The sequence below is a fragment of the Arachis hypogaea genome, chromosome 16, assembly GCF_003086295.3.
Source record: "Arachis hypogaea cultivar Tifrunner chromosome 16, arahy.Tifrunner.gnm2.J5K5, whole genome shotgun sequence".
Classification (NCBI taxonomy): Eukaryota; Viridiplantae; Streptophyta; class Magnoliopsida; order Fabales; family Fabaceae; genus Arachis; species Arachis hypogaea.
In genome coordinates, this window is record NC_092051.1 from 38,914,014 (window position 1) to 38,931,295 (window position 17,282).

Sequence of the window (17,282 nt, forward strand, 5' to 3'; positions counted from 1 at the left end):
GGAGTCAGTAGCTTTGAGTTGAATCCCCAGCTCATTATCATGGTGCAGCAAAGTTGCCAGTATTCCGGTCTTCCACAGGAAGAACCTACAGAGTTTCTGGCACAATTTTTACAAATTGCTGACACAGTACATGATAAGGAAATAGATCAGGATGTCTACAGACTATTACTGTTTTCATTTGCTGTAAAAGATCAAGCCAAGATGTGGTTAAATAACCAACCTAAGGCCAGCATAAGAACATGGAAACAGCTGACAGAAAAATTCTTGAATCAATATTTCCCTCCAAAAAGTATGACACAGCTAAGGCTGGACATCCAAGGCTTTAAACAAGGAGATAATGAATCTCTTTATGATGCTTGGGAGAGATACAGAGAGATGCTACGAAAATGCCCCTCTGAAATGTTTTCAGAGTGGGTTCAGTTAGACATCTTCTACTATGGGCTTGCAGAAGGAGCTCAGATGTCTTTAGATTACTCAGCTGGTAGATCTATCCATATGAGAAAGATAATTGAAGAAGCTCAAGAGCTCATTGATACAGTTGCCAGGAATCAGCATCTGTATCTAAGCAGCAACCCTTCCATGAATGAAGAGGTTAAAACAGTAACTGCTGAATTCAGTACTGTAAAACAAGCTGCTAAATTCAATCAGCAATTAGATTTTCTAACAAAGCAGCTAGCTGAATTCAAAGACAGGTTACAGGAGACAAGGATAGCTAATATACATATGGACGAACAGTTTAAGCAAACAAAGCAGCAGCTATCAAGGCAAATAGCAGAAGAATGCCAAGCAGTTCAATTAAGAAGTGGGAAAATATTAAATACCCCACCTCAAGGCATCAAAAATTCAAGAAATGAGCGACCCACCAAAGATTCACCTGAGGACAGTAAGAGCCCAGGAAAAAATAATTCTGGCACTAAAACACCAGAAAATGGGTGGAAGGCTGGCGCTGAACGCCCAGACCATGCCCAAAACTGGCGTTCAGCGCCAGAAACAAGGCAGGATTGGCGTTCAACACCAGAAATGGGCAAGAATCTGGCGTTGAACGCCCAAATGGGGCAGAATCCAGCGTTGAACGCCCAAAATGGGCACATTTCTGGCGTTCAGGCGCCAGGAACAGACAGTGAGCTGGCGTCTAACGTCACTCCAGCTTCTGACTCTGGCACTCAGTTGCCAGTGAGGGATCAGACACATACAAGTGCTGATAACAACCCCTCTAAAAAGGCTTCTTTAACCACTAAGGTTGAGGAATATAAAGCCAAGATACCTCATCCTCAAAAACTCCAGAAAGAGGAGCAGGATAAGCAATTTGCTCGCTTTGCAGATTATCTAAGGACTCTGGAAATAAAGATTCCATTTGCAGAAGCACTTGAGCAAATACCTTCTTATGCCAAGTTCATGAAAGAGATCTTGAGTCATAAAAAGGAGTGGAGAGAAACAGAAAGAGTTCTCCTCACTGAAGAATGCAGTGCAGTCATTCTGAAAAGCTTTCCTGAAAAGCTTAAAGACCCTGGGAGTTTTCTGATACCATGCATATTAGAAGGTGACTGCACCAAGACAGCTTTATGCGATCTTGGGGCAAGCATCAACCTGATACCTGCATCCACTATCAGGAAGCTTGGCTTAACTGAAGAAGTTAAACCAACCCGGATATGTCTCCAACTTGCTGATGGTTCCACTAAATACCCATCAGGCGTGATTGAGGACATGATTGTCAGAGTTGGGCCATTCGCCTTTCCCACTGACTTTGTTGTGCTGGAAATGGAGGAGCACAAGAGTGCTACTCTCATTCTAGGAAGACCCTTCCTAGCAACTGGACGATCCCTCATTGACGTCCAACAAGGGGAAATAACCCTGAGAGTCAACGATGATGAGTTCAAGTTGAACGCTGTCAAAGCCATGCAGCATCCAGACACATCAACAGACTGCATGAAAGTTGATCTCATTGACTCTTTGGTAGAAGAGATCAACATGGCTGAGAGTCTCGAATCAGAGCTGGAAGACATCTTTAAAGATGTTCAGCCTGATTTGGAGGATTCAGAGGACATGAAAGAGCCTCTGAACTTTCTTCTGAAAGAGGAAAAACCTCCTAAACCCGAGCTCAAGCCACTACCACCATCCTTGAAATATGCATTTCTGGGAGAAGGTGACACTTTTCCAGTGATCATAAGCTCTGCTTTAAATTCACAGGAAGAGGAAGCACTTATTCAAGTGCTAAGGACACACAAGACAGCTCTTGGGTGGTCCATAGGTGACCTTAAGGGCATAAGCCCAGCTAGATGCATGCACAAAATCCTATTGGAGGATAATGCCAAACCAGTGGTTCAACCACAGAGGCGGCTAAATCCAGCCATGAAGGAAGTGGTGCAGAAAGAGGTCACCAAGTTACTAGAGGCTGGGATTATTTATCCTATTTCTGATAGCCCCTGGGTGAGCCCTGTTCAAGTCGTCCCAAAAAAGGGAGGCATGACAGTGATTCATAATGAAAAAAATGAACTGGTTCCTACAAGAACAGTTACAGGGTGGCGCATGTGTATTGACTACAGAAGGCTCAATACAGCCACCAGAAAGGATCATTTTCCTTTACCATTCATAGACCAGATGCTAGAGAGACTAGCAGGTCATGATTATTACTGCTTTTTGGATGGCTACTCAGGTTATAACCAGATTGCAGTAGATCCCCAGGATCAAGAGAAAACAGCATTCACATGTCCATCCGGAGTGTTTGCTTATAGAAGGATGCCATTTGGGCTATGTAATGCGCCTGCAACCTTCCAGAGATGCATGCTCTCTATTTTCTCTGACATGGTGGAAAAATTTCTGGAAGTCTTCATGGATGACTTCTCAGTATATGGAGACTCATTCAGCTCCTGTCTTGATCACCTGAAACTTGTTCTGAAAAGATGCCAAGAAACCAACCTAGTTTTAAACTGGGAAAAGTGTCACTTCATGGTGACTGAAGGAATTATTCTTGGGCATAAAATCTCAAACAAGGGAATAGAGGTGGATCAAGCAAAAATAGAGGTAATTGAAAAATTACCACCACCTGCCAATGTTAAGGCAATCAGAAGCTTTCTGGGGCATGCAGGATTCTATAGGAGGTTTATAAAGGATTTTTCAAAAATCGCAAAACCTCTAAGCAATCTGCTAGCTGCTGACACGCCATTTGTGTTTGACACAGCATGCCTGCAGGCGTTTGAAACACTGAAAGCTAAGCTGGTCACAGCACCAGTCATTTCTGCACCAGACTGGACATTGCCATTTGAGTTAATGTGTGATGCCAGTGATCATGCCATTGGTGCAGTATTGGGACAGAGGCATGACAAGCTTCTGCATGTCATTTATTATGCCAGTCGCGTTCTAAATGATGCCCAGAAAAATTACACAACCACAGAAAAAGAACTACTTGCAGTGGTTTACGCCATTGACAAGTTCAGATCATACTTAGTAGGATCAAAAGTGATTGTGTATACTGACCATGCTGCTCTTAAATATCTACTCACAAAGCAGGATTCAAAACCCAGGCTCATCAGATGGGTATTGCTTCTGCAAGAGTTTGATATAGAAATAAGAGACAGAAAAGGGACAGAGAACCAAGTGGCTGATCATCTGTCCCGGATAGAGCCAGTGGAAGGGACGTCCCTCCCCTTTCTTGAGATCTCTGAGACGTTCCCTGATGAGAATCTATTTGCCATTCAAGAAGCACCATGGTTTGCCGATATTGCAAACTATAAAGCTGCAAGGTTCATACCCAAGGAGTACAATAGAATACAAAAGAAGAAATTAGTTACTGATGCAAAGTACTACTTGTGGGATGAACCCTATCTCTTTAAGAGATGTGCAGACGGAATTATCCGTAGGTGTGTCCCCAGAGAGGAAGCACAGAGAATCCTATGGCATTGCCACGGATCTCAATATGGAGGCCATTTCGGAGGTGAGCGAACAGCCACCAAGGTCCTCCAATGTGGCTTCTATTGACCCACACTCTATAAAGATTCCCGAGAGTTTGTACGTAATTGTGACAGTTGCCAAAGAGCTGGTAATCTGCCTCATGGTTACGCCATGCCTCAACAGGGGATCTTGGAAATAGAGTTGTTTGATGTATGGGGAATTGACTTCATGGGACCTTTCCCACCATCATACTCAAACACTTATATTCTGGTGGCAGTGGATTATGTATCAAAATGGGTTGAGGCTATTGCCACACCCAACAATGATACTAAAACAGTGCTGAAGTTCCTCCAGAAACATATTTTTAGCAGGTTTGGTGTCCCTAGAGTGTTAATCAGTGATGGGGGCACTCACTTCTGCAATAAACAGCTTTACTCTGCCATGGTTCGGTATGGAATTCGCCACAAAGTGCCCACACCATATCATCCACAAACCAATGGGCAAGCTGAAGTCTCTAACAGAGAATTAAAGAGAATCCTGGAACAGACAGTAAATACCCGTAGAAAGGATTGGGCAAGGAGCTTGGATGATGCTCTGTGGGCTTACAGAACAGCATTCAAGACCCCTATAGGGACCTCTCCATACCAACTCGTGTATGGTAAGGCATGCCACCTGCCCGTGGAACTGGAACATAAGGCCTACTGGGCAACCAGATTCCTAAACTTTGATGCCAAATTAGCAGGAGAAAAACGATTGCTCCAGCTAAATGAGCTAGAGGAGTTCAGATTCACAGCTTTCGAAAATGCCAAGCTTTATAAAGAAAAATAAAAAAAATGGCATGACAAAAAGCTGTCATCTAGAATCTTTGAACCAGGACAGAAGGTCCTGTTGTTTAACTCTAGACTCAGGCTATTCCCCGGGAAACTGAAATCCCGGTGGAGGGGACCATACGTGATTACAAGTGTGTCACCATATGGTTATGTGGAGCTTCAAGATATTGATTCTGATAAGAAGTTCATTGTCAATGGACAGAGAATCAAGCATTATCTTGAAGGCAATATTGAGCAAGAATGCTCAAGGCTGAAGCTAGATTAAAAGCTCAGCAAGGTCCAGCTAAAGACAATAAAGAAGTGCTTGCTGGGAGGCAACCTAGCCATGGGGCATCAATCCTCTAAGCATTTTTGCCCTATTTTTATTTTTATTTGTTTATATAAAGTTCACTGACACTAAGGTACAAAATCATTTGTATAAGTTTACAGGGTTACAGAAGGAATCAGCACACAAAACAGAGTAAAAGAGCTCAATGGCAAGAAAACGCCAGTAACGGCAGCAATTGGGCGTTCAACGCCAGAAATGGCCACCCACTGGGCGTTGAACGCCAGGAATGGCAGCAACTGGGCGCTGAACGCCCAGGAGATCAGCATTTGGGCGCTGAACGCTCAAAACAGGCAGTGTTTGGGCGTTCAAACGCCAGGAGGACAGGGAGGAGCCAAATCCAGTAAACCCACACGTATTTCCATTTTAATTTCAAATTTTATGCTTCAATGCATGATTTTTACATGAACATATCAAGAACCCTGATTTCTAAAATCCTTTATTTCTAAAAATCCATCTTTCCAAATTCAATCCAACTCTTTTCAAAATCTTTTCTGAAAACAAATCTATCTTTTTCACTCAAAAATCTTTTCAACTAATCCATATCTTTTTCAAATATCCATATTATCTTTTTCAAAAATCCAGATTTATCTTTTTCAAAAATCTATCCTATCTTTTCAAAATCAAACTATATCTTCTATCTTATCTTTTTCAACTAAATCTTTTTATCTTATCTCTTCCAATTTTTCGAAAATCCACCACCCCACCCCCCTTAAATTTGGGTTCGGCCTCCCCCCTCCTCCATCAACAAGTGCACCTCAATCTCCTTCTATCCCTCTCCTTTCTTTTCTTTTGCTTGAGGACAAGCAAACCTCTAAGTTTGGTGTGTTTATCCGAGATCACTACTAAGATCATGGCTCCCAAAGGAAAATAATCCACTTCAAGAGGCAAGAAAGAGAGCGTTCCAAAATCACTTTGGAATCAAGGGAAGTTCTTATCTAAAGAACATTCAGACCATTATCTTAAAGTAATGGGTCTGAGATCAGTGATCCCGGAAGTGAGATTCGATCTGAAAGAAGATGAATATTCGGAGATCCAGGAGCAAATTCGAATCAGGAACTGGGAAGTCCTAGCTAATCCTGAAACGAAAGTAGGAAGGAACATGGTCCAGGAGTTCTATGCTAACATGTGGCAGACTGACAAGCAAAGACTATCTGGAACTGCCTGCTACGAATTTCGGACCATGGTCAGGGGAAAGATTGTTCATACCACCCCTGACAAGATCAGAGAGATATTAAAGCTACCTCAGTTAAAGGATGATCCAGACTCCTTCAACAGGAGGATGATGAGAGCAGACATTGGCCTGGATAAGATTCTAGAGGACATATGTATCCCTGGAGCCAGGTGGACCACCAACACCAAGGGCGTCCCAAATCAGCTCAAGAGAGAGGATCTCAAACCAGTTGCCAGAGGATGGCTGGACTTCATTGGGCGTTCTCTGTTGCCCACTAGCAACCGTTCTGAAGTCACAGTTAAAAGAGCAGTGATGATTCATTGCATCATGACTGGGAAGGAAGTGGAGGTTCATCAGCTGATTTCCACTGAACTCTACAAGATAGCTAATAAAAATTCAAGAGAGGCCAGGTTGGCTTATCCAAGCGTGATTTCTCTGCTCTGCAAGGACGCTGGAGTCAAGATGGGAATAACTGAATATATCCTAATTGAAAAGTCAATCACCAAAGCATCAATGGAGAGACAACAAGCACAGGAGGATCCTATCAAGAAGAGAGCACAGGAATTCCTCCCAGAGATTCCTCAAGCAGAATATTGGGAATATCTTGAGACGTCTGTCACCAAGATACAGGAAGCTATGGAGCAAATAATAAAACAACAGAAGGAACACAGTCAAATGCTGACCTATATGTTTAAAGAACAAGAGGAGCAGGGACGTGACTTAAGGGAACTGAAGCGCCAGAAGTCTTCTGTAATACCAAGCCTCCCAAGGATCAGAGGAACCCCCATACCCCCAGAATAAAGGTTGTTAATTTCCAATTTCTGCCTTAACTCTGTGACAGTGTCCTTATAAAAAGTCTACCTTAGAAGTCATATAATAGTAATTAGTATCTATTTGATTTTATCTCCAATTAAGCTATAGTTTATTTTTCTCATCATCATTAAACATGAATAAAATAGTAGATCTTTTGAATAAGAAGCAATAAAATTTCGAGTTTAAATAAAACAAATTCTAATTGGTTAAATGTGGTGGCAATGCTTTCTGTCTTCTGAATGAATGCTTGAACAGTGCATATGTCTTTTGAATTTGTTGTTTAAGACTATTAAATATATTGGCTCTTGAAAGAATAATGAACATGAGACATGTTATTGATAATCTGAAAAATCATAAAAATGATTCTTGAAGCAAGAAAAAGCAGCAAAGAACAAAGCTTGCAGAAAAAAAAAAGCAAAAAAGAAAGCAAGCAGAAAAAGCCAATAACCCTTAAAACCAAAAGGCAAGAGCAATTAAAAAGGATCCCAAGGCTTTGAGCATCAGTGGATAGGAGGGCCTAAAGGGCTGAAATCCTGGTCTAAGCGGCTAAACCAAGCTGTCCCTAACCATGTGCTTGTGGCGTGCAGGTGTCAAGTGAAAACTTGAGACTGAGCGGTTAAAGTCAAGGTCCAAAGCAAAAAGAAGAGTGTGCTTAAGAACTCTGGACACCTCTAATTGGAGACTTTAGCAAAGCTGAGTCACAATCTGAAAAGGTTCACCCAGTTATGTGTCTGTGGCATTTATGTATCCGGTAGCAATACTGGAAAACAAAGTGCTTAGGGCCACGGCCAAGACTCATAAAGAAGCTGTGTTCAAGAATCATCACACTGAACTAAGAGAATCAATAACACTATCTGAATTCTGAGTTCCTATAGATGCCAATCACTCTGAGCTTCAATGGATAAAGTGAGATGCCAAAACTGTTCAGAAGCAAAAAGCTACTAGTCCCGCTCATCTAATTAGAATCTGAGCTTCAATCAAAAACTCTGAGATATTATTGCTTCTCAACCTATTAGTCTTCTATTTTATTTGTCTAGTTGCTTGAGGACAAGCAACAGTTTAAGTTTGGTGTTGTGATAAGCGGATATTTTATATGCTTTTTGGGGATAATTTCATATAGTTTAGAGTATATTTTAGTTAGTTTTTAGTCTATTCCTAGTAGTTTTTAGGAAAAATTCATATTTCTGGACTTTACTATGAGTTGTGTGTTTTTCTGTAATTTCAGGTATTTTTCTGGCTGAAATTGAAGGAGCTGAGCAAAATTTTGATTCAGGCTGAAAAAGGACTGCTGATGCTGTTGGATTCTGACCTCCCTGCACTCAAAGTGGATTTTCTGAAGCTACAGAACTCGAAATGGCATGCTTCCAATTGCGTTGGAAAGTAGACATCCAGGGCTTTCCAGCAATATATAATAGTCCATACTTGGCATAAGGATAGACGACGTAAACTGGCGTTCAACGCCAGTTCTCTGCCCAATTCTGGCGTCCAGCGCCAGAAAAGGATAAAAAACTGGAGTTGAACGCCCAAACTGGCATAAAAACTGGCGTTCAACTCCACAAATGGCCTCCGCACGTGAATTGCTTAAAGTCTCAGCCCCAGCACACACCAAGTGGGCCCCAGCACACCAAGTGGGCCCCAGAAGTGGATCTCTGCATCATCCATCATAGTCCACTCATATTTTGTAACCCTAGGCTACTAGTTTAGTATTTAAACAACTTTTAGAGACTTATTCTGTATCTCATGATATTTCAAATCTAAACTTTGTATTCTCTGACGGCATGAGTCTCTAAACCCCATTGTTGGGGGTGAGGAGCTCTGCTGTGTCTCGATGAATTAATGCAAGTATTTCTGTTTTCCATTCAAAAACGCTTGTTCCTATCTAAGATGTTCATTCGCGCTTAACCGTGATGAAGGTGATGATCTGTGACATTCATCACCTTCCTCAAATCATGAACGTGTGCCTGACAACCACCTCCGTTCTATATACGATTGAATGAGTATCTCTTAGATTCCTTGATCAGAATCTCCGTGGTATAAGCTAGAACTGATGGCGGCATTCATGAGAATCCGGAAAGTCTAAACCTTGTCTGTGGTATTCCGAGTAGGATTCAAGGATTGAATGACTGTGACGAGCTTCAAACTCCTGAAGGCTGGGCGTTAGTGACAGACGCAAAAGGATAGTAAATCCTATTCCAACCGAATCGAGAACCAACCGGTGATTAGCCGTGCTGTGACAGGGCGCGTGAGCGTAGTTTTCACTGGAAGGATGGAAGGTAGCCATTGACAACGGTGATCCACCAACACATAGCTTGCCATAGGGGGACGTGCGTGCATGAATCAGAAGACAGAGGAAAGCAGAGATTCAGAAGACAAAGCATCTCCAAAACTCCAACATATTCTCCATTACTGCACAACAAGTAACCTTTAATTTATGCTCTACTGGTTATTCACAATTCAATTGATAAACATAATTGACTTCCTGACTAAGATTTACAAGATAACCATAGATTGCTTCAAACCAACAATCTCCGTGGGATTCGACCCTTACTCACGTAAGGTATTACTTGGACGACCCAGTGCACTTGCTGGTCATGTGTGCGAAATTGTAAGAGAGTAACAATTTTGTGCACCAGGCATCACCGTTGTCAATGGCTACATCCCATCCTCTTGTGAAAAAGGTCCAAATGCTCTGTCACGGCACGGCTATTCATCTGAGGTTCTCGATCATACTGGAATAGGATTCACCCTCCTTTTGCGTCTGTCACTATGCCCAGCACTCGCGAGTTTGAAGTTCGTCACAACCATCCCTTCCCAGATCCTACTCGGAATACCATAGACAAGGTTTAGACATTTCGGATCTCAGGAATGGCCATCCATGGGTTCTAACTTATACCACGAAGATACTAATAACTCGGATTCGGTCTCCTGTATTAGATATCTAAGAGATACTCATTCTAGCTTGGTTGCATGTAGAACGGAAGTGTTTGTCAGGCACGTGTTCATAAGTAAGAATGATGATGAGTGTCACATAATCATCACATTCATCATGTTCTTCGGTGCGAATGGATATCTTAGAAGCGGAATAAGTTGAATTGAATAGAAAACAGTAGTACTTTGTATTAATTCATGAGGAACAGCAGAGCTCCACACCTTAATCTATGGAGTGCAGAAACTCTACCGTTGAAAAATACATAAGTGAAAGGTTCAGGCATGGCCGAATGGCCAGCCCCCATGATCTAAGAACTAGACGTCCCAAGATGATCCGAAGATGAAAATACAATAGTAAAAAGTCCTATTTATACTAAACTAGTTACTAGGGTTTACAGAAGTAAGTAATTAATGCATAAATCCACTTCCGGGGCTCACTTGGTGTGTGCTTGGGCTGAGTTTGAATGTTACACGTGCAGAGGCTTCTTCTGGAGTTGAACGCCAAGTTGTAACGTGTTTTTGGCGTTCAACTCTGGTTTGTGACGTGTTTCTGGCGTTTAACTCCAGACTACAGCATAGAACTGGCGTTCAATGCCCTTTTTCGTCGTCTAAACTCGACCAAAGTATGAACTATTATATATTTCTGGAAAGCCCTGGATGTCTACTTTCCAACGCAATTAGAAGCGCGCCATTTTGAGTTTTGTAGCTCCAGAAAATCCACTTTGAGTGCAGGGAGGTCAGAATCCAACAGCATCAGCAGTCCTTCTTCAACCTCTGAATCTGATTTTTGCTCAAGTCCCTCAATTTCAGCCAGAAAATACCTGAAATCACAAAAAAACACACAAACTCATAGTAAAGTCCAGAAATGTGAATTTAACATAAAAACTAATGAAAACATCCCTAAAAGTAACTAGATCCTACTAAAAATATACTAAAAATAATGCCAAAAAGCGTATAAATTATCCGCTCATCACAACACCAAACTTAAATTGTTGCTTGTCCCCAAGCAACTGAAAATCAAATAGGATAAAAAGAAGAGAATATACTATAAATTCCAAACTATCAATGAAACATAGCTCCAATCAGATGAGCGGGACTTGTAGCTTTTTGCCTCTTGAATAGTTTTGGCATCTCACTTTATCCATTGAGGTTCAGAATGATTGGCATCTATAGGAACTCAGAGTTCAGATAGTGTTATTGATTCTCCTAGTTCAGTATGTTGATTCTTGAACACAGCTACTTTATGAGTCTTGGCCGTGGCCCTAAGCACTTTGTTTTCCAGTATTACCACCGGATACAAAAATGCCACAGACACATAACTGGGTGAACCTTTTCAGATTGTGACTCAGCTTTGCTAAAGTCCCCAATTAGAGGTGTCCAGGGTTCTTAAGCACACTCTTTTTTTGCTTTGGACATTGACTTTAACCGCTCAGTCTCAAGTTTTCACTTGACACCTTCACGCCACAAGCACATGGTTAGGGACAGCTTGGTTTAGCCGCTTAGGCCAGGATTTTATCCCTTTAGGCCCTCCTATCCACTGATGCTCAAAGCCTTGGGATCCTTTTTATTTACCCTTGCCTTTTGGTTTTAAGGGTTATTGGCTTTTTGCTCTTGCCTTTTGGTTTTAAGAGCTTTGGCTTTTTCTGCTTGCTTTTTCTCTCTTTTTTTTTCTATTTTTTTTCGCTTTTTTTTTCTCTTTTTTTTTCTGCAAGCTTTGTTCTTTGCTGCTTTTTCTTGCTTCAAGAATCATTTTTATGATTTTTCAGATTATCAAATAACATGTCTCTTTGTCATCATTCTTTCAAGAGTTAACATATTTAACATTCATAAACAACAACTTCAAAAGACATATGCACTATTCAAGCATTCATTCAGAAAATAAGAAGCATTGTCGCCACATCAATATAATTAAACTAAGTTCAAGGATAAATTCGAAACTCATGTACTTCTTGTTCTTTTGAATTAAAACATTTTTCATTTAAGAGAGGTGATGGATTCATATTCACTACTTTAAGGCATAGACACTTAGACATTAATGATCATGTAATAAAGACACAAACATAGATAAACATTTAACATAAGAAAACGAAAAACAGAAAGTTTAAGAACAAGGAATGAGTCCACCTTAGTGATGGTGGTGTTTTCTCCTTGAGGAACCAATGATGTCTTTGAGCTCTTCTATGTCTCTTTCTTGTCTCTATTGCTCCTCCCTCATTGCTCTTTGATCTTCTCTAATTTCATGAAGGATGATGGAGTGCTCTTGATGTTCCACCCTTAATTGTCCCATGTTGGAACTTAATTCTCCTAGGGAGTTGTTGATTTGCTCCCAAAAATTCTGTGGAGGAAAGTGCATCCCTTGAGGTATCTCAGGGATTTCTTGATGGTGAGCTTCCTCACATGTGTCTTGAGCTCCATGAGTGGGCTCTCTTGTTTGCTCCATCCTTTTCTTAGGGGCATGCATCTCCTTGCATCATAGGCAAGTTGAACGCCAACCTCACATTTTCCGGACTAAAATCTAAGTATTTCCCCCGAACCATGGTGAGATAATTCTTTGGGTTCAGGTTCTTACTTTGATCATGGTTCCTAGTGATCCATGCATTGGCATAGAACTCTTGAACCATTAGGATGCCGACTTGTTGGATGGGGTTTGTTAGAACTTCCTAACCTCTTCTTCGGATTTCATGTCGGATTTCCGGATACTCATTTCTCTTGAGCTTGAAAGGAACCTCGGGGATCACCTTCTTCTTGGCCACCACATCATAGAAGTGGTCTTGATGGGCTTTGGAGATGAATCTTTCCATCTCCCATGACTCGGAGGTAGAAGCTTTTATCTTCCCTTTCCCTTTTCTAGAGGATTCTCCAGTCTTGGGTGCCATCAATAGTAATGGAAAAAACAAAAAGCTTATGCTTTTACCACACCAAACTTAGAATATTGCTCGCCCTCGAGCAAGAGAAGAAAGAATAGATGAAGAAGAAGAAGAAAATATGGAGGAGATGAGGGGGAGGTGTATTCGGCCAAGAAGGGGAAAAGAGGGTTGTGTTGTGTGAAAATAAAGAAGAATGGAGGGGTTTATATAGTGAAGGGAGAGGGGTTAGGTTCGGCCATTTAGGGTGGGTTTGGGTGGGAAAGTGATTTTGAATTTTGAAGGTAGGTGGAGTTTATGAGGTAGGTTTATGGGGAAGAGTGGATGGATGTGAGTGGTGAAGTGGTGATAGGGAAGAGAGATTGAGGTGATTGGTGAAGAGTTTTGGGGAAGAGTGTTTATTGGGAAGAGATGATGAACATTGAGAAGAGGGAAGAGAATGAGTGGTGGTAGGTGGGGATCCTGTGGGGTCCATAGATGCTGAGTTGATCCTGTTGGGTCCACAGATCCTGAGGTGTCAAGGAATTACATTCCTGCACTAATTAGGCATGTAAAATGCCTTTGCATGCAATTCTGGCATTTAAACGCCGAATTGATGCTTGTTCTGGGCGTTCAGTGCCCAGATGCAGCATATTTCTGGCGTTGAACGCCAGCCAGATGCTTGTTTCTGGCGTTCAGCGCCAGCTCTTCCTCAGTGTGCATTTCTGGCGTTGAACGCCAGCCAGATGCTCCTTACTGATGTTTAAGCGCCAGTAAGATCCTCCTCCAGGGTGTGATTTTTCTTCTGCTGTTTTTGATTCTGTTTTTAATTTTTTGATTTATTTTGTGACTCCACATGATCATGAACCTAATAAAACATGAAATAATAATAAAAATAAATTAAAATTAGATAAATAAAAATTGGGTTGCCTCCCAACAAGCGCTTCTTTAATGTCAATAGCTTGACAGTGGGCTCTCATGGAGCCTCACAGATGTTCAGAGCATTGTTGAGACTCCCCAACACCAAACTTAGAGTTTGGATATGGGAGTTCAACACCAAACTTAGAGTTTGGTTGTGGCCTCCCAACACCAAACTTAGATTTTGACTGTGGGGGCTCTGGTTGACTCTGTTTTGAGAGAAGCTTACTATGCCTCTTTTCCATGTTTACAGAAGGATGTCCTTGAGTTTTAAACTCAAGGGAGTCCTCATTCAAATGAAGGACTAATTCACCTCTGTTAACATCTATCACAGCTCTTGCTGTGGCTAGGAAGGGTCTTCCAAGGATGATGGATTCATCCTCATCCTTCCCAGTATCTAGGATTATGAAATCAGCAGGGATGTAAAGGCCTTCAACCTTTACTAATATGTCCTCTACTTGTCCATAAGCCTATTTTCTAGAATTGTTTGCCATCTCTAATGAGATTTTAGCAGCTTGTACCTCAAAGATTCCCAATTTCTCCATTACAGAGAGTGGCATGAGGTTTATTCCTGACCCCAGGTCACATAGAGCCTTCTCAAAGGTCATGGTGCCTATGGTACAAGGTATTAGGAACTTTCCAAGATCCTGTTTCTTCTGAGGCAATCTCAGTTGATCCAATGCATTTAGTTCATTGGTGAACATGGGAGGTTCATCTCCCCAAGTCTCATTACCAAATAAATTGGCATTCAGCTTCATTATTGCATCAAGGAACTTGGCAACTTACTCTTCAATGACATCCTCATTCTCTTCAGAAGAAGAATACTCATCAGAACTCATGAAGGGCATAAGGAGGTTCAATGGAATCTCTATGGTCTCTAGATGAACCTCAGATTCCTTTGGTTCCTCAAAGGGAAACTCCTTATTGATCACTGGACGTCCTAGGAGGTCTTCCTCCTTGGGATTCACGTCCTCCTCCTCTCTTGTGGTTTCGACCATGATAGTCAATTCAATGGCCTTGCACTCTCCTTTTGGATTTTCTTCTGTATTACTTGGGAGAGCACTAGGAGGAGTTTCAGTGATCTTCTTACTCAGCTGGCCCACTTGTGCCTCTAAATTTCTAATTGAGGATCTTGTTTCATTCATGAAACTTACAGTGGCCTTGGACAGATCAGAGACTAAGTTTGCTAAATTAGAGGTATTTTGTTTAGAATTCTCTGTCTGTTGCTGAGTGGATGATGGAAAAGGCTTGCTATTGCTAAACCTGTTTCTTCCACCATTATTAAAGCCTTGTTGAGGCTTTTGTTGATCCTTCCATGAGAGATTTGGGTGATTTTTCCATGAGGGGTTATAGGTGTTTCCATAAGGTTCATCCATATAATTTACCTCTGCTATTGCAGGGTTCTCAGGATCATAAGCCTCTTCTTCAGAAGATGCCTCTTGAGTACTGTTGGATGCAGCTTGCATTCCATTCAGACTCTGAAAAATCATATTGACTTGCTGAGTCAATATTTTATTTTGGGCCAATATGGCATTCAGAGTATCAATTTCAAGAACTCCCTTCTTTTGAGGCGTCCCATTACTCACAGGATTCCTCTCAGAAGTGTACATGAATTGGTTATTAGCAACCATGTCAATGAGTTCTTGAGCTTCTGCAGGCGTTTTCTTTAGGTGAATGGATCCACCTGCAGAAGTATCCAATGATATCTTAGCTAATTCAGACAGACCATCATAGAATATATCCAGGATGGTCCATTCTGAAAGCATGTCAGAAGGACATTTTTTGGTCAGTTCCTTGTATCTCTCCCAAGCTTCATAGAGAGATTCACCTTCTTTCTGTCTGAAGGTTTGAACATCCACTCTAAGCTTACTCAGCTTTTGAGGAGGAAAGAACTTGGCTAAGAAAGCCTTGACCAGCTTATCCCAAGAGTTCAGGCTATCTTTAGATTGAGAATCCAACCATATTCTAGCTCTGTCTCTCACAGCAAAAGGGAAAAGCATGAGCCTGTAGACTTCAGGATCTACTCCATTAGTCTTAACAGTATCACAGATCTGCAAGAATTCAGTTAAGAACTAAAAGGGATCTTCAGATGGAAGTCCATGAAACTTGCAGTTTTGTTGCATCAGAGAAACTAATTGAGGTTTCAGCTCAAAGTTGTTTGCTCCAATGGCAAGGATGGAGATGCTTCTTCCATGTAAATTGGAATTAGGTGCAGTAAAGTCACCAAGCATCCTCCTTGCATTATTGTTGTTAGGTGTGTCTGCCATCTCCTTTTCTTGTTCGAAAATTCCTGTAAGGTTGTCTCTGGGTTGTTGTATTTTAGCTTCTCTTAGTTTCTTTTTCAGAGTCCTTTCAGGTTCAGGATCTGCTTCAACAAGAATGTTCTTGTCCTTGCTCCTGCTCATATGAAAAAGAAGAAAACAGAAAATAACAGGGATCCTCTTTGCCACAGTATAGAGGTTCCCTTGTGTAAGTAGAAGAAAAGAAGAGTAGAAGAGAGAAAAGAAAGGAGAATCCAAACAGAAGGGTGAGGATAGGAACAGTGATTTGAGATGAAGAGAAGTGTTAGTAAATAAATAAATAAATAGAAGGAGATGAGAGAGAGAATTTCGAAAATAATTTTTGAAAAAGAGTTAGTGATTTTCGAAAATTAAAGGGGGAATAAAATTAAAATTACAAATTGAAACAATTAATTAATTAAAAAGAATTTTTTTGAAAAAGAGGGAAGTATTTTCGAATATTAGAGAGAGAGAGTTAGTTAGGTAGTTTTGAAAAAGATAAGAAACAAACAAAAAGTTAGTTAGTTAGTTGAAACAAATTTTGAAATCAATTTTTGAAAAGATAAGAAGATAAGAAGTTAGAAAAGATATTTTTAAAATCAAATTTTTGAAAAAGATATGTTTTTGAAAAAGATAAGGTAAAAAAATATTTTTGAAAAGATATGATTGAAAGATATGATTAGAATTAGTTTTGAAAAAGATTTGATTTTTAAAATCACAATTAATGACTTGATTCACAAGAAATCACAAGATATGATTCTAGAACTTAAAGTTTGAATCTTTCTTAACAAGGAAGTAACAAACTTGAAATTTTTGAATCAAAACATTAATTTTTGATGATATTTTCGAAAATTATGAGATAAACTTAAGAAAAAGATTTTTGAAAAATATTTTTAAAATTTTCAAAAATAAATAAGAAAAATGAAAAAGTTTTAATTTTTTGAAAAAGATTTTGAAAAAGATAAGATTTTTAAATTAAAAATTTGATTTGACTCATAAGAAACAATTGAATTTTAAAAATTTTCGAAAAAGTCAATCCAAATTTTCGAAATTTATGAGTGAAAAAGGGGAAGATATTTTTTTTATTTTTGAATTTTTAATGATGAAAGAGAAAAACAAAAAAAATGACTCACAACATGAAAATTATGAATCAAAACACATGATGCATGCAAGAACACTATGAATGTCAAGATGAACACCAAGAACACTTTGAAGATCATGATGAACATCAAGAACATATTTTTGAAAAATTTTTGATGCAAAGAAAACATGCAAGACACCAAA

General features: G+C 40.3%; 1 non-coding gene across 1 annotated transcript; it reads left to right on the plus strand.

Moving 5' to 3' along the window:
• Nucleotides 1–15,479: 15,479 nt before the first annotated feature.
• Nucleotides 15,480–15,587, plus strand: LOC112760218 (small nucleolar RNA R71). Its single transcript, XR_003180669.1, has one exon. It is a non-coding gene; the product is annotated as a small nucleolar RNA R71 (small nucleolar RNA).
• Nucleotides 15,588–17,282: the final 1,695 nt, after the last annotated feature.